Source organism: Anser brachyrhynchus, assembly GCF_964034855.1.
Source record: "Anser brachyrhynchus genome assembly, chromosome: 7".
NCBI lineage: Eukaryota > Metazoa > Chordata > Aves > Anseriformes > Anatidae > Anser > Anser brachyrhynchus.
The window spans coordinates 4584502-4599832 of NC_137701.1; the positions used below are offsets into that span (position 1 = coordinate 4584502).

General features: G+C 39.5%; 1 protein-coding gene across 1 annotated transcript in view; it reads left to right on the plus strand.

Moving 5' to 3' along the window:
- The first annotated feature begins 7691 nt into the window (after nucleotides 1-7691).
- Nucleotides 7692-15331, plus strand: part of TMEFF2 (transmembrane protein with EGF like and two follistatin like domains 2) — a 329406-nt gene continuing 321766 nt past the window's right edge. The window contains exon 1 of the mRNA XM_080598844.1: nucleotides 7692-7797. The gene's annotated coding sequence lies outside the window, so the exon portion shown is untranslated. The remainder of the gene's footprint in view (nucleotides 7798-15331) is intronic.

Here is a 15331-nt window from a genome sequence, read left to right on the forward strand (position 1 = left end):
AAAGGCTGTTGTAATGCCATGGCATTTTATATAGATCAATTTCTGTGATCAAATATGGAATAAAAGATTCATACAAGATTCAGTCCAAGCACTCTACTGCATAATTTAAAAAACTAAACTAATGAAAATGCTTAGCAGTGTAAGTCAATCTGTGCTCAAAAATCACCTTCTTAAGGTGGAGCCTCCAGGCCCCTCCAGACTACTAATCTAGTCCTGAAAAAGAAATGTGACATCACTGCCCAAAACCTCACCCCCCCCGCTAGTTCTGCCTCCAAATTAATGGGATTTTCAGCAAGTTTTAAAAGTCAACACATTTCATAAGAAGGACTGGAGTGAATTCCAGAGTTGAAATTCTTCCCACAGAAAGACTTGCCAGGATCCAGTCTATATGCCAAGAAGACTAGAGTGAGATATCCTCTGCTGCTGCATTTTCACAAGCAGATAGCTGTGGTCTCACTGGCATGCAGCTTCCAAGCCATTGACATTTCTGCATTTTTCAGAAACATCACACTGCACTCTGCCCACTGTTGGACAGCCAGCCAGTGCACACTAAGGAGCACTCTGCTCTTAATGTGTGGGTCACAGCTTTCTAAATTACCTTGTTTCTAAGCTGATAGGAAAAACAACTTTCTGAGGTGTAATAGTAACAAAAATATTATCTATCATAGTTTCTGTAAAAAGCATAACACCTGAGAAAAATAGTTATTCTTCTCTTTGGATGATCAAGCACAGTTTACTAGCATCTGAAGCTTTCTTTCTCTGTTGCTCCCTCCAGATTAGCACCTCACTTGGCATACTGAGACACAAAATCTTTGAGATACACTAGTTGTTCTCCCAGATCTACCAATATCCCTTCTATTTAATCAGTGTCAGTATTTAGCTTACTGCACTCCACAGCCATTTCTTGGTCTGAGTGATGATAGTGAAACGAGGGAATATTATTAGCAGTCTGTGAACACTCTTCTGCTGCTTTCTTTTCCCTTAAACATCCACATACCCATCCCTCTGGGAGATCAGAGAGACTTTGGTGGCCAAATACGGAGAATCCCTTTAGCAGAGAAATGACTTCAGCAATAATGACTGCAAGTATAGACGTTCCTGGGTATTCGTATTCAAGTGCACTGTGTAGGGTCTAAAGTTCAATGCTGATGATAAAAATGGTCATTAATGGTATTACTGTAATCATTATAATGTTAGATTTTAACAAATTCATCTGTGCCTTTAATAAATTTAAAGGAATAATTACAGGCACTTTCATATACATGAGTGTTTTAAGAATAAATCTTCTGAATATTTGATTTCTTGTTTTATTAAATGAAAAGTCCAGACTAATTAAAGAAACTCATAAGAATTTCTGCTTCTCCTCAAAAAGGGTTCAAGACAAAGAACTATTTCTTGTCCCTAAAATCTTTACTTATCATCTCCATATCCAAACTAATCCTCTGGAATAACGGCTATATTGTTTTTCTATACAGTATGCATTTAGGAAAGACTGAAAATATTAGTAGCTAAGACTGGATCATTGTTTTGCAGGTTTGGCAGAAGTTATAATTATGTATTGCTGTATTTCCACTCTAGATGGTACTCTTAAGGAAGTTAACAAATTAGTAAATTGCGTCCCTAAAAGCTAAGGGAAGCATGGGAAGAACCATTCCAGGATTAAGGAGCTATAAGGGGTAATGCAAAATGTTGCCATTTCCCCAAATCCATCCATTCTTTCTCCATTGGACGTTTCTTGTGGAAGCTAAGTGTTAGAATACCAACCTGTTTGTTAGGTATTGAACATTTCAGGAGCAATTTAAACAGAATATTTCAATATTTCATTAGGAATGGACGGGTCCATCAGCAGCCAGAAAGGTGTTTGCTTTCCTGTGCCTGCACTCTTAGGGTTTATGTTGCAATTCTGGCCGCTGTATTGGGTATACAGTATTGCTGAATTTTGAGGAGGCAGAATAATCCTCAGTGGTGCTTCAGAAAAACACTCCCTAACTCTGAGAAACACTTTCAAACTTTTATTAATTTTCTTAATATTAAAAAAGATCTACTGTGGCATGTCTCTGAAGGTGTTTTAATCCATCCCTCTAAAGCGTGAGAACCACATTTTGTCATGTTAAAGCTGTTTGCTAGGTTAAAGGTACACATTGATTGTCAGTCTATTTAAGTACCTATCCTTTCATTCGATCAGTCTAAATATTATACCGTTCATTGAGGTGGATTGAACACATTGCATGTGCTCTGTTTCAGTGAGAATGAGTATTTCTAATAATCTGTAATATTTAGTCATGCATTCCCCATGGAGTACATTCACATTTTCCAAGAATTTCTATAGTATCCAAATGTATTTTGTATTCTGAGATGTGTCCAATAACATTAGTTAGCATGAACAGGTCAGAAGTAACATTTTCCATTTATGTATGAGAACGTGAACAGCATTCTTTGAAAAGTAAAGCATTGTTTTTGTATTCTGTCGCATTATCCTGTCCCACTGATTTGCATGTCCACTCAGAGCTGCACATTGAGATGCAGTGGCGGGGCAGGACAGCCCTCTTTGGATTACTGAGGTTCAGGAATAATGCAATCAGTAACCAGCTGTGAACAGAATCATCTGGAAGTTAAATCCCAGCTATAATTAGACTAGCAAAGGTGAACATATAAGAAAACAATGAGTAAATAAGGTAATGGTCTTTCCTATAGTCAGATATGGGAAAAAGAGGACCATCTGATTTTTTTTAGAGTTGTTAGATCCCTGTCTGTAAATAGATGCACTCAAACTGATAGACGTGGTTTCAGAACAGGCTGTTATCAACCCAGTTTTGAAAAGGCTTTAGCTAATAGTATTTTGACACTGTTTTGACAGAGGGAGTTGGAATGGGTCCTCTCTAGCTTAGGGACTGATTGAAATGTTTCCCCTGAAGAGCAATGTATACCTCAAGCCACTTCAGAAGGAAGCAATTCTGAATATAAAATATTCTTTATTAAACAAAAGACAGTGGAAAATCCATCTAAGCCTGGTGCTTTTCCAGTTTTAACTTTTGTGATTGTTATATTAAGTTTTCTGCTTTCCAAGGGCTACTTTTATAGAAAATAACAGAGAGAGAAATAACTATAGATATATAGAGAAATAATAAAATTGCAAACATCTGCACTGATTCCACTGAGTGTAGCATAAAACTTGTGAAGTCAGTCAGAGATTGTCAAATGTGGTGTTATTCCTGTCCAAAATAGCAACCATTTTTGTTTACCAGGTTTTTTGGATAAACACCCAAAAACATGTCCTGACACACTGAGCCCAAAGGTGTTTTGAAAAAATTAGGGAAATTTTGTCTCTGTTTTTGTAACTTGTTAATTTCAGGTGTGCATTAAGGTCCGTAGTTCCTACAAGGAAAAGACCAATGTATATCATAATCAAAAGCTTTGATTCCTACTATGCCAGCGTTTTACCACTCGTGTAATAAAAACATGCAAAAGGACATCAACTAAGAAATGCATTGCTTGCCATCAAAATATTAAAGAAGGGTCTTTGAAAGCACTCTGAAAAATAAAATAAAAAGCGAAATAAAACTTGTGAAACTGCAGGGCATGTGCTACAAGTGCAGAGAATGGGATTACATTAGGTTGCAAAGTGGGAACAAACAGGGTATGTTTAAAGGGCCAAACCTCACTGCAGCACAAGATCTTTGAAAGTAAATTGCTCTCCTGAAAGTCATCTTTGTTTTCAGTTAGTTCCTGACAAAGTAATTTGGGTCACTGTAGATAGACTGCATTGCAGGAAAGGCAGTGATCCTGAACTGCAGAGCTACACAACCTTCAAACAGAAGGTAGGCTCAGACCTGCCATAGCAGACTGCCTTACAGGTTTGTGCCATGGGAAGAGGCACTGGCTTTTCTGTGATGGAAATTGAGTACCACAGCTACATCACCATCATGGCAGAAACACCATGTGGCATCCGGATTTGCAAAAAAGGTGCAAGTAAATCAGATCATCCACAATTACTGGAAAACAGGAGCTTATCATATCTAGCCTCAGTGAACTGGACTTACATACTGAACTAACTTCATATCTGGAAGCACTTTTTTAAAGATTTGTTCATTTGAATGATTTTTATTTATTTATTTTTTTTTCCCATCTAAGTGGGAGTACCAGTCCCCCCTCCTTAGCATGACAAAGTCCTGTGCCGTAGCTTAACCCCAGGTCCTTTGCAACATGCATCTCCCTCACACCTAACTCCTGGCCACTTCAGCAGTCAAAATGCTGATCAATTTTCCTCTCCCACTTCATTGGATTATTTAGACTCTTTCTATTCGAGAAGGCATACTGAATTATTGGGTATCATTATCACTAACAAAGAGACAGACCACCTGCAGTTACTCAGCACTGAGATGAAAAGGCAGCATAATTCAAGGCAGGTTTTTGACAAGCAAACTGAGCAGGTTCCTGGATCAATGAAATAGAAGGGACAGTTTCTCGAGCTCCACTGGAGAGCAGTGCCACACTGGCTGGCTCAGCTACACCAGCATAAGGACATACTCAGCAAATCCTACACTGCCCAACAACGAGTTTTGACACTTTCATGCATTCATGAATTTGATTCTTGCTCTTCCTAATTTCAGAGCTACTGGAATGCTTCTCTACTTGTAAAGTACCTAGAAGAAACATTACTGAGATAAGAGAAGGAAAGAAAATTTGAACACTACTTATGCTGCAAAAAAAAGTGTGTTAACAAAAGAAGGAGACAACTGACAAGCTGTAGCTTTTAGACTGCTTCAGATATGCAAGCAAGTCACATTCAGCTTTCAGTCCCAGCATCTTGTAACATACTCAAAATTGAGCTTAAACAGAAAAAGAAGGCAAAAACAACTGTTTACAAAAATAAAAAATATCTCACAATATAACTCACAATATAAAATGTAAATACTAATCCCAGAGTAAGGGTACATAATCATGAGCAATGAATACTGTCGCTGGTCAGTCCTTTGATGCAACCAGCCTGGTCAGCAGCGGGCTGCTTCACTAGACATGCCCAAGTTGTAGATGAAGCAGCAATATGTCACACAATACATAACAAATCCATCAACACAGAGGACTTGGAGGAAATGTGTATCGTATTGCACACAAAAAGTGGGAGAACTTGAGGTCCCCATCCACTCCAAAGACCCAGCTAGAGAACACGATCAAGTGAAAATAGTTCCAGTAAATATGCTGCAAGCTCGCCAGCAGAGTGCCTCTTACACTTCTTACTAGGGGACAAGAGCAACATCTTCAAAAATTTGGAAATCTTTCAAACAGCATTGAAAAGAAACAAGCCACTGTGGCAGTGTCAGAGCTGGCCATTGTAGAGCTTAATCCAAACAATATTCATTCAGAACAGGAAAAAGCTAAGTCTATTAGGAGACTGCTAGTGATTTATTTGCCTGTTTTATGGAGTCATGCAGTGGGTAAAGGTGGCTAATCTTGTTGGGCTCCATTAAGGAAGTCTCTTCAGGCTTCAGAAAGCCATGCATACCCACCTGGGCTTCACAACCAACATGACTGGAAATTTCATGTAATGTTCACAGTCTATTTGCACGGGCCAGGAAGCAGACTTGCATTGATAATACCTGTATGAAGGGCCTAAAAAATCCTGGTCACATCGTTAGACATGCTCCCTGGACATTTTTTCTGCATCAGAAAAGTCGCCTTACTACCTTATTTTTAAGGTACCTTATCCTTTATTTTTGTCACATCCACAATGTTTTTAATAATAGCTTTATAGTACACCTGAAGTCCATGGAGGAAGACATTTTTTAATTGATTCTTTGTGCTAGAGGAGAATAAAGACTTTTAAATATGTCAAACAGTATCTGACTTGCAGGGAGAGATACTACTCTTACACCTTTGAGGTATAAGATACAGAAAAGCAACCATAAGAAGATCATGGGCAGGATTTGCCTAGGAGGGGATGTGAAGTCTGGATTCATTTTGTCACCTATTAAGGAGACTTAGGACACTAAATCTGTACTTCTCACAATCCAGGATTTCCCCTGGAAATGTTTTACATATCCAAACAATCACACAACCAGCCTAGTTAAGTAGAAGCTATGGAGCTGCAGAACAACTGTGCCCTTCCCAAGGTCCTTTCAGGTTTGTGGGAAAGGCTTGTTTTGTGAGAGTAATGGTTTTTTCCGAGTTTGCTTTTCTTTTTCCAGCCCAGAGAGAGATGGTTTTAAATTGTGAAAACACACTGTGAGGTTGTCAAGGGGAGGATGGCTGCACGCCAACAAGTACATCTCCACCTCTGAAAGATAAAAGCGGGCTCTTTCCGCGGCTGAGTTGCTCTAACAGGTACGCTCACTTAAAAGCAAGAGCTGCTTTCTGCCACTTGCTCACGGCACCGCATCAGACACGGCTGGGGCTCCAGGTGCCCCCTTGCCAAGGGTGTCAGTGCCCATGCCGACAGCAGCTCTGCTCCAAGGTAGCGGCATGGCCTGGGCCAGGCTGGGAGCTGCCAGTCTGGGCCCTTCCTGGGGGTCCCCCAGCATCAGCACTCAGCGCCACCAACTTGTCAGTGAAATCCAGACATCCCAGCAGTTTTGGGGATCTGGTAATGCGTGTGCAGCCTCACAGGAACACAGGTCCTCTAAAGTCTAGATGAATGAAAAAATGAGTTTGGCAGCATTCAAGCAATACATTCGTGAAGTCCTTTGGAAAGGGAATTCCAGTATAATTCAGCACGATTGTAAATACTCTAAAATGTGTAAGCCTAAACGGCAAAGGGAATTGTATACTGCAGTTTGTGATAAATGTTCTGTGCAGTGTACTGGTTTGAGCTGCCCCACTTACCCAATGCTCAGTGGAGTTAAGTAGTTAAATTTATATGCATGGTACTGAAACTGTAAAGCTGAGTGTCAACCTCAGACCTGTTTTTTCCTAAAGCATAATAAAAATACCAGTGGAAAAACTCTCCCAAACCTCAGTCTGGTAAAAGGACTGCAAGTCAAGCAGAAAATTTAAAACACCTCTGGTTTTCCTGATCAGGCTGTCACAGCCCGATCTGCTGTGACAGCACGGGAGGCACAGCCTGAAAGCACATTGGGGAAGGGGTCACGGCCTAGGCCCCTCTCTTTTTGACAGAGGTGAAAGTCTAGGCACAGAGTGCCTGCTTGCACGTGCTAACAAGGTGGCTGTTCTGTGAGCCATCAAAGACGGAGGTAGGACATGAGGGCTTTCTGCCTCCTGGGAGGTCCCAAGTTTGCCACCATCCTTCTTTCTGGGCTGGAAGTTCTCTTAATTTCCCGTTAAAGCTCTAGCTGTGAATGTACTTGCTTATCCTTAGTGTGAAAAAGACAGTACTAACTGTAACATACAGCTCTCCCTAAATTCTCATTTGAGGGTTTCCAAAGCCATGGCGTAGCAGTGGCTGACCTTTTCTTCCTCAGCCAAGGTGCATGAATTCGTTGTGTGACTTGGGTGAGCACTAGCAAGGGTCGGCCTGCAAAGCATAGTCCTTCTGACCACATCACATTAGAGGGGGTTTCTAGACCCACCTCTGAACCAAAAAGCCTCCCTAACTGCTGACCTAAACAGATGGAAGAGCTACACCTGCGTGGGTAAGACTGGCAGGCCATCTCAGGTGTTAGCGGTCTCTTGGAATGAGACAGGGTAAAGGAAACCAGCTGGAGTTGGGGACACTTTTTGTTTGCAGACGGCTAGCTAGTGCTCTCTTTCTTCAGAAAGTTAGCGCTATGGGGAGAAAGTGTTATATGCAAAGCTGGGAAGAGTCCCTCACCGTGCCAGGTACCCCAGGGAGAGGCTGTGAGGGTGAGTTACTACTTATGGCACAACCCTGCTTTTCCTGTGATGTGGATGAGATAGGAGAGTACATCATTCCTGAGGTAGAGGCTTAACAAGATGAGAGATTGGAGAATGCAGAACTGAGTTGTCCTGGCTCTTTTGTTTTGTTTTTTTGTTTTGGAACGTGTGAGGTTAAGGACAAGGTGAAGTTACTGGTGGGTATGTCTTCTAAAACATTTTAAGAGGGCCTTTCTTACGGGTGTGCTGATTTCTCTGTCTCTGATTGTGTATGGATAAGTTTTCTGACTACAACTGAAAAAGTTCTGAAGGTTCTCTGCAAAATAACCAAATAAATGACTGCGTTGTGTATCCTAATGTATATCTTGAGTACTAATAACTGTACCTGTATGTAGGGCTAGTCCCTTTTATTTTTTTTAATGTGTATATATATGTGTGTGTGTGTGTATAAAACCTGTTTGTCTGGCAACTGTCCTGAGTTCCTGCCTTTTCCTGAGGGACTTCCTGGAGCATTGAGTTTTTCTAAACAATTGCAGTATAACACCAGCAGACCTTCGTTTTCTAGGAAAACCAATGGCGTAAAGAACGGAAGCTGTGTACTGATTGCTGTAAGACTTCATATGAAATATGGGGAAAAGGGAGATACTTGCATTATTTAAGCAAAGCTAGCTGTAGTAGAGCCTCATGAGTGTGTTTGTGTGGGTAGGCCCTTGAGATGCTTCTAGCCTCCAGCTAGGAGCCTGAGAGTTATCAACACATCAAAATGGAGAGCATGTTTTCCTTTCCCCACTGTCTGATTTTCTTCAGTTGATGTTGTTTTTAATAGTAAGTGACTTTTTATTTCTGCTTTTACTGTAGTCTGCTCTTTGCTTTTACTTATTCAACTGGGTCAGGTGCAATGCCTTTTTTCCCCCTTTAAAAAAAAAAAGAAATAGCACGGAGTACTTTCAGTACTTCAAATTATTAGCAAATCTGTTTGTTCTTGTTTGACTAGGATAGTCCCAGACTGCTTTTATTTTGCATTCTTAGCTCAAATGTAGGATGCAAAGTGTTTAATGTGTGTATTCTTTCCGAACACAAAACTGAAGTTTTTGCTGAAAAAGCATTTTAAAAGCAAAAAAAAACATACTTTTTTTTTTTTCTGTTTGACAAACTAATTGAGTAGTTGAGTCAATGTGTATTAAGATCTACTGATTCAAATGGGCACAAGGTTTTTGTGGAGGTATACTTAACTCCTTTTTCACTATCTCAGGAATTAAACAGGTGAGTAAAATTTCAAATGTAAATTATTTTAATATTTCATTGTCTCTTTTTCCCCACATCTGGAGTAAAAAGTTTAAATAGTCGATCCACTGAAAAGATTCTCCAGAGCTTAAAGTTAAGGCTAATATATTTGTGGTTTTGAATTCTTGATTGAAATGCATGAACACGTTGTTTTTACTTTATATGTTATTTATGTTCAGCTTTAAAAAAAAAAAAAAACTGTGTTAAGTCTTTCAACATACATTTGTTTGTTTGTTTTTGCAACTCTTTGAATTCCTGAATCTGAATGTGAGATTTCCGGTGACTTGCAGCCAAACTGGGAAAGGGACATTCTGAATAAGATATAAATGTTTTGCACTATCAGAACCCGAATACTTAAACTTTGAGGTTGTCACATATGTTGTTGTACAGCATGTAACAAATGCACCATAATCAACAAGAAAAACTAAACAGCTCAATATACCAGGGTAGCAGAGGTAACTGTAGCTGTACGGGGTGGGGGAGAACAGAGCCGACTTCTGTTCAATTAGTGATGAAGACTGATGCATCAGGAATGCAAAGCACATTCTGAAAGACAAATTTTCTCTTATTCCTTCTTACTACACCCCCCACCCCTTTTTTTTTTCTTGCTAAGTCTCTGCAGCTACATTTCAGAGTATCTGTACATACTTGGAAAGATTGGAAAAGTCTGTACTGACAAACACCTCCGCTGACATCAAAGGGATGACATACCTCTTGTCTCCCCTGCTTTAAGTTTAAATAAATAAAAATGCACAAACTGAAAAAATATATCTACTGCTTAAAGAAGCATTAATACTGACGCCAGAAGGAGAAGGCAGACAGTACATAAAGGAAGAAAAAAAAAAATGAATTAAAGGTAGCTATGATCTCCTCTGATCTCACGCATCTGATGCTGGTTCTGACCTACCAGGCCAACCCTTGACCCCGAGTCCTCCACCTCCCAGCTGCGTCCCTCACCAAAGGCAGCTCTCATCTTGTGCTGCCTTTATTTAAGCCCTTTGTATAAGGAAAGCCCTTATACAGCAAAGCCTCTGGGATCCTTCAGCAAATCCTTTAGTCCTGCTGCAGACACTCCCCAAGTTAAAGCTAAGCCTTTTGGGGTTGTCCTGTTGCACTGAGGTCACAGGAGTTATGGATTTCCAACAGGAAGGGCAGCCCCTCCTTCAGACTGAAAATGGTGCAGTGAACAATCATGTTTTTCACTTTGCATTTGATATTATTTCTCAATACTAGGAACGGGGGTGGTACTTTCACAGCAACTGTCTCAGGAAAAGTAAATATGTATGTCAAATGCAATATGCCATTAGGCTTTTTGCCTCCCACTCCCCTCTCACCAACCCCCTGCTCCAATACAAACCATCAGGAGGAAAAAAAAAATATATATAGGATAAGAGGAGACAGCCCCCCATATTTTGGGGGAGTTATCAAATATATGCTTAGCTAACTGTTCTGAGAGTCTCAAAGCAGTTTTCAAAGCATGATTATGTTTTTATTTAGGTTTTACCTTAATAAAAATTCTTGGTGGCAAGTATACCTGCATACTATTTTAGGTAATGCCATTAGATATAGCAGTGACAAGTTAGCAAGCATGTAATATCCTAAGGCAAATAGATTTGTATGTTCTTTTTCAGACTGGATGATTGTCGCACTCTCTAAAGACATTTTAGATCAGTAAGAATGTCTCCTCAGGGAATCATAGTGATAACTACTTTTGACAGGTAGTAATAACAGAAGTTCAGTCCAACCATGAAATGAAAGACTCATGCTGAAGCCAGGATTACCGGTAGTGGACTGCAGGGGCACTGTAATTGCACACCACTCGGTTTAGTGATGGCACATCTGCATTCACTCTGTCTGTACTTGTGAATTTAGAATTACCTGTTTCATAGTATCAAGCAAAAAGCATAATATTGATTTGAGGAGATCAATCGTAAGAAGCATTGTTTTAACTTATGAGTAGGTAAGATCAATCCCTTCCACAGAAAGCCATTGTATTTTATGTTACAACCTGAAATACAGGGAAAATTCCCAGATTCTCCATGTGACTGATTGACATCACTCCTATCTGATTACAAACAACTTAGAGGATCTTTCAGTAGCTCAGTTAGGTGGCAAGATTCCCCCAAGCAGGTGTTATCATTGTATCATGGTACTTCGGGGTTACCCTTTGCAATGATGACTCTCCCTCAGCTCTTTGTTGTTGTTGCTACTTTACTGAGCCATCAAAGGCTATCGTTATTACACATTGACACCGAGCTACAGAATGGTTGATAAATCTATATTCAAGTTGTGTTTAAGATCAATATTATAGCAGTTACTATGCCAAATCGATATTAACCAAGTTGCTAGCTCCCAGCGCCTGATGTGCTGTAATTATTTCTCTTTTCAGATAGAATATAGGAACCTAATCCAATGCTCGCTGAAGTCAAGAGAGACTCTCATTGATCTCAGACTTTGGATCAACCCTTGCTTGCTTTTATTTACTCATATTTGTCATAGGATTGTACAGAAAATTGCACACAACAGAAGGCCTGTTTATTCGGTCCCTACATCATGTTGTAACGTATGTACTATGAGCTTCTGCTGTTATTAAAGCTGGCACGAAGATGCTAACTTGCTACGGTTGGATTTTTGGACTATTTTGGTAGTGTTATACAGACAGTGACTGCTTAATACAGATTTTAAAGAAATTGCTTCAAAAATAATCCATAAATTCTGATGATACAGCACTTTAGGAACAACACATTTGAGACAGATCAAGTAAGACTAATTATCAAAACAGACTTGTGTAATCATTTATGCTTCCATGTTTTAATTGAACAGTAGGATATTTCTTTCAAAAAGTGTGTTAATTGGGGTCTGCTCATGGGAAGGGCTGACTAATTGAACTGGCATGAGCCTGATAGGTTTTGTCATTAAAATGTTAACTTTTAATATCAGTGTTACATTACAAATATTGTCTTTCTTTCAGTTGAACTAGTCTATCTGGCACATGCTAGCTCAATTAGTAGCTTGCTTTCATGAGCAGACCCCAATTAACAAACACATTTCTTAAAGAAATACTCCACAATTTAAATTAGCACATTTACATTAGAAGTAATTATACTGGTTTTGGTTGATAGTTGTTCCTAATTTTTGTGATGATTAAATATGCTTTAACGGAAAATAACACTTGCTGATTAATTAGTCAAGTCATACTCCATTTTTGTAGATCTTCAAATGTGGAAGACAGAAAAGCTAAGCTAAGACCATAAATGGGGGGAGGACATTGTTTATAAACAATTTCCCCACACAATAGGCTGCTATCTCGTCTCCCCTGTGGTATACTAAATTTTTTTTTTGACTTGTTTCTGTATGTATGGCCTAACTCTGACCTTTGAAGCAGAACCAAGTGAGGTAGCAACTAATTGGGACACCTCAGCTGTAAGATAGGTGAGCTCATTATCTTCTGTGAGTGAAAATACCTAAAAAGGCATCCTTGGCATAATGCAGATATGATGATGAAGGTCTAATCCAGAATGTCAGGGGAAAAACAGGGAAAGCAATGAGCTGGAACAGACAAAAGCGTCTAAGCTCAGCCCTCCCGCTCATGAAGGAGTCTGCTCTCAGGTAACTGTTTAGGGGACTAAAGAAATGGCTGCAAGCTCTCTAAATGTGTATTTAAGAACTATATGAAGAACCTGATCAATCTGTAGCATAGGCTCTTTGCTGTCATTGACTTCCCATGTGACTTGAAGTAAACCATGCTGAAAGTTTTATGTTTGAGTAGTATTGCTGCTGTGTGACAGGGTTTTTGTTTTAGAATAAAGAAATGTTTCAGGCTTAAAAAGGTTTTGGTGCTATAATCCATATAAAATATATGAAAGATTTTTTACAATTTGCATTTACGTTTCAAAGGGATCATTAAGCATCGTACCCATATGATGAGTCATTAAATCTTCCTACCTCTCTGTGACTCACCTTTAAAGCACAACTTGTGGCTGGCCAGAGCATTCCTTCCCAAAAAGGCATCCACTCTTCAGGAGATGCAATCTAACATTTTGCTTTGTAGTGTGTTTCAATGATTAATCGCTCTCATTGTCACAAAACTGTCTAATTATCCACCTGGACTTTGTAAGGCTTCAGTTCTTGACTTCTGAATCTATCTAATCGTGGTGGTGGTGGTAGGGATACTTTACTCTTCATCACTGGTTATTTCTCCTTGTTTTAAGAGGTGATACACTCTCAATGTTCCTATAAAAACGTACTTAGTGTTCTAGTGTTCCTCTGCAGAGCTAGCAGGAATACCTATCCCTAGGATAGGGAGGATAAACACTCATGCTGAGAGTCCCTTCTGTTGTAACTCTACATCTTCAATCACTGAAATGTTTGTCTTTGAAGTGTATGTATCCAGTGAAACAATGGTTCTGTGTTGTCAATCCATTTCTAAAAACAGCATTCTCCAGAGCTCCTGTACATCTGACATTTGGAGTTCTCTTAGATATTATGTGAACAAGATATTTAAATATATATATTATAACCTATATTAAACCTGACTTGCATAAACTATAAGCTTTGTCAAAACTCATCTGAAAGAAGATGGGAAATTTTGATGAGAGCAAATGTAATCAGGTTATAGCTGAGTGGTTCTGTTTTTCTTAACCCTCCTCTACGTAGTGGCTGTGAAAAACAAGAGAATGCTTTTTCGAAGTGAAGCATCTGTTATGAACAGGCATGTGTGCCATGTAGTACAACATCTGACAGGAAGCCATGCTTCAGAAATAATGCAATCCTCTGGAGACTTGTCCAGCAAAAGTATCACTCAAGGTCACTGCGATTCCACCTGCGCAGTGGTACACACAGGCTGGGAGCTGCTTCAGAGGAAAAGATGTAGGGTCACATGAGAGCTATGTTGCTTCTAAAAGCAGAATAACTTTTTTTTTTAACCTAGCTCAGGGTAAATGTACATAGCAGTAGTGGAGAAATGAAAAGCCAGATGGACAAAACAATTCCTTCCCAGACTAACAACTCACTTCTGGAAATAAACAGAAAGAGCTTTATGTTATACAGCATGAATTTTGAAACTATACAGTGTATTCAAAGAATATGGTCTGTGGTTTTCTGTATCTGTACATGCTCAGATGTGTTGTTAACTGATGGCACGCAGGTAATGGAGAGTCAAATGAAGGATCTCCAGAGATGTATGCACATATCAGAGTTAAAATTATTTTCCTTTAAATTGTGGTAGTCTGCATCAATACAGTGCCACAAGTATGTTAAGGCAAAGAACAAAACACAGCCTACTATCACAGATCCTGTGGGGTTCAGCTCAGGTGAACCTGTAAAATAAGTCATCTTTTAGCTAAAGAGGAGAAATGTGAATTCAGCGTGGTATTGAGGCCTATTTTGAAGAAGAGTGCTTTTAATTTCTCCAAGTACTTCAGCATTTCCTTAGCTGTGCTCTCAACCTGTGGCTCAGGAGAGGCTCACTGCTGTGTTTGCTCAGCCAGTGTCCAATGTGCGTGGGGGCTGTAGTGCTGCTATATGTCTCATTTCCGTGCCATCACAGGTAAGGGAAGAGTAGACACATAAGAAGAGTGAAAATAATATCTACAGACCCTGTTACTGAAGAATCTGCTTGTACTTCTTGTGAAGAAGAGGTTACTGCTCCCAGCAAAGTGATAACCCAAAGCCCCTTGCAGAGCTCTGTGCACCTGGGACACGCTGAGAGGAGTTCTGTGCACTGTCACCCAAGTTTCTCAGATGCACTGCTTTCCTTCCCCCTAAGTGCTTTGCGCTGCCTTTTAACAGTAGAAATAGTATCACACTTCAAGAAATAAAAAAAATGACAACTTATGGCCAGCCTGCCTTTTCTCTAGGAGGATTTTTTAGCTTTGCAAATGTACGTATTATTTAATGCCTTAAGATGGAGTTCATTATTCAACTGGAAGAAAAAACGCTGTCAATAGAAGATCACCCTAAAGCCAACAAGCAGGACTTGAATTCAGTCAGAAATTTGAGTAGTTTATATATGATGGTGTGCATGCTGTATTGTTACATTACTGAAGGTGAATTTGTGACTGGAAATACACCCAGATGCAATTTCCTACTCAGCAGTAGATTTTAACAAGGACGCAGCTTAGGTGACTGATGAGGTCTTTTCCCAACTCTATAATCTGTGTTTCTAAAAGGGAAAAAATAAAAAAAAAAATCCTTTGTTCAATTAGGTGATAAATTAAGAAATGAACACTAATGCCATCTTTAAAAGACTGTAAGCAAG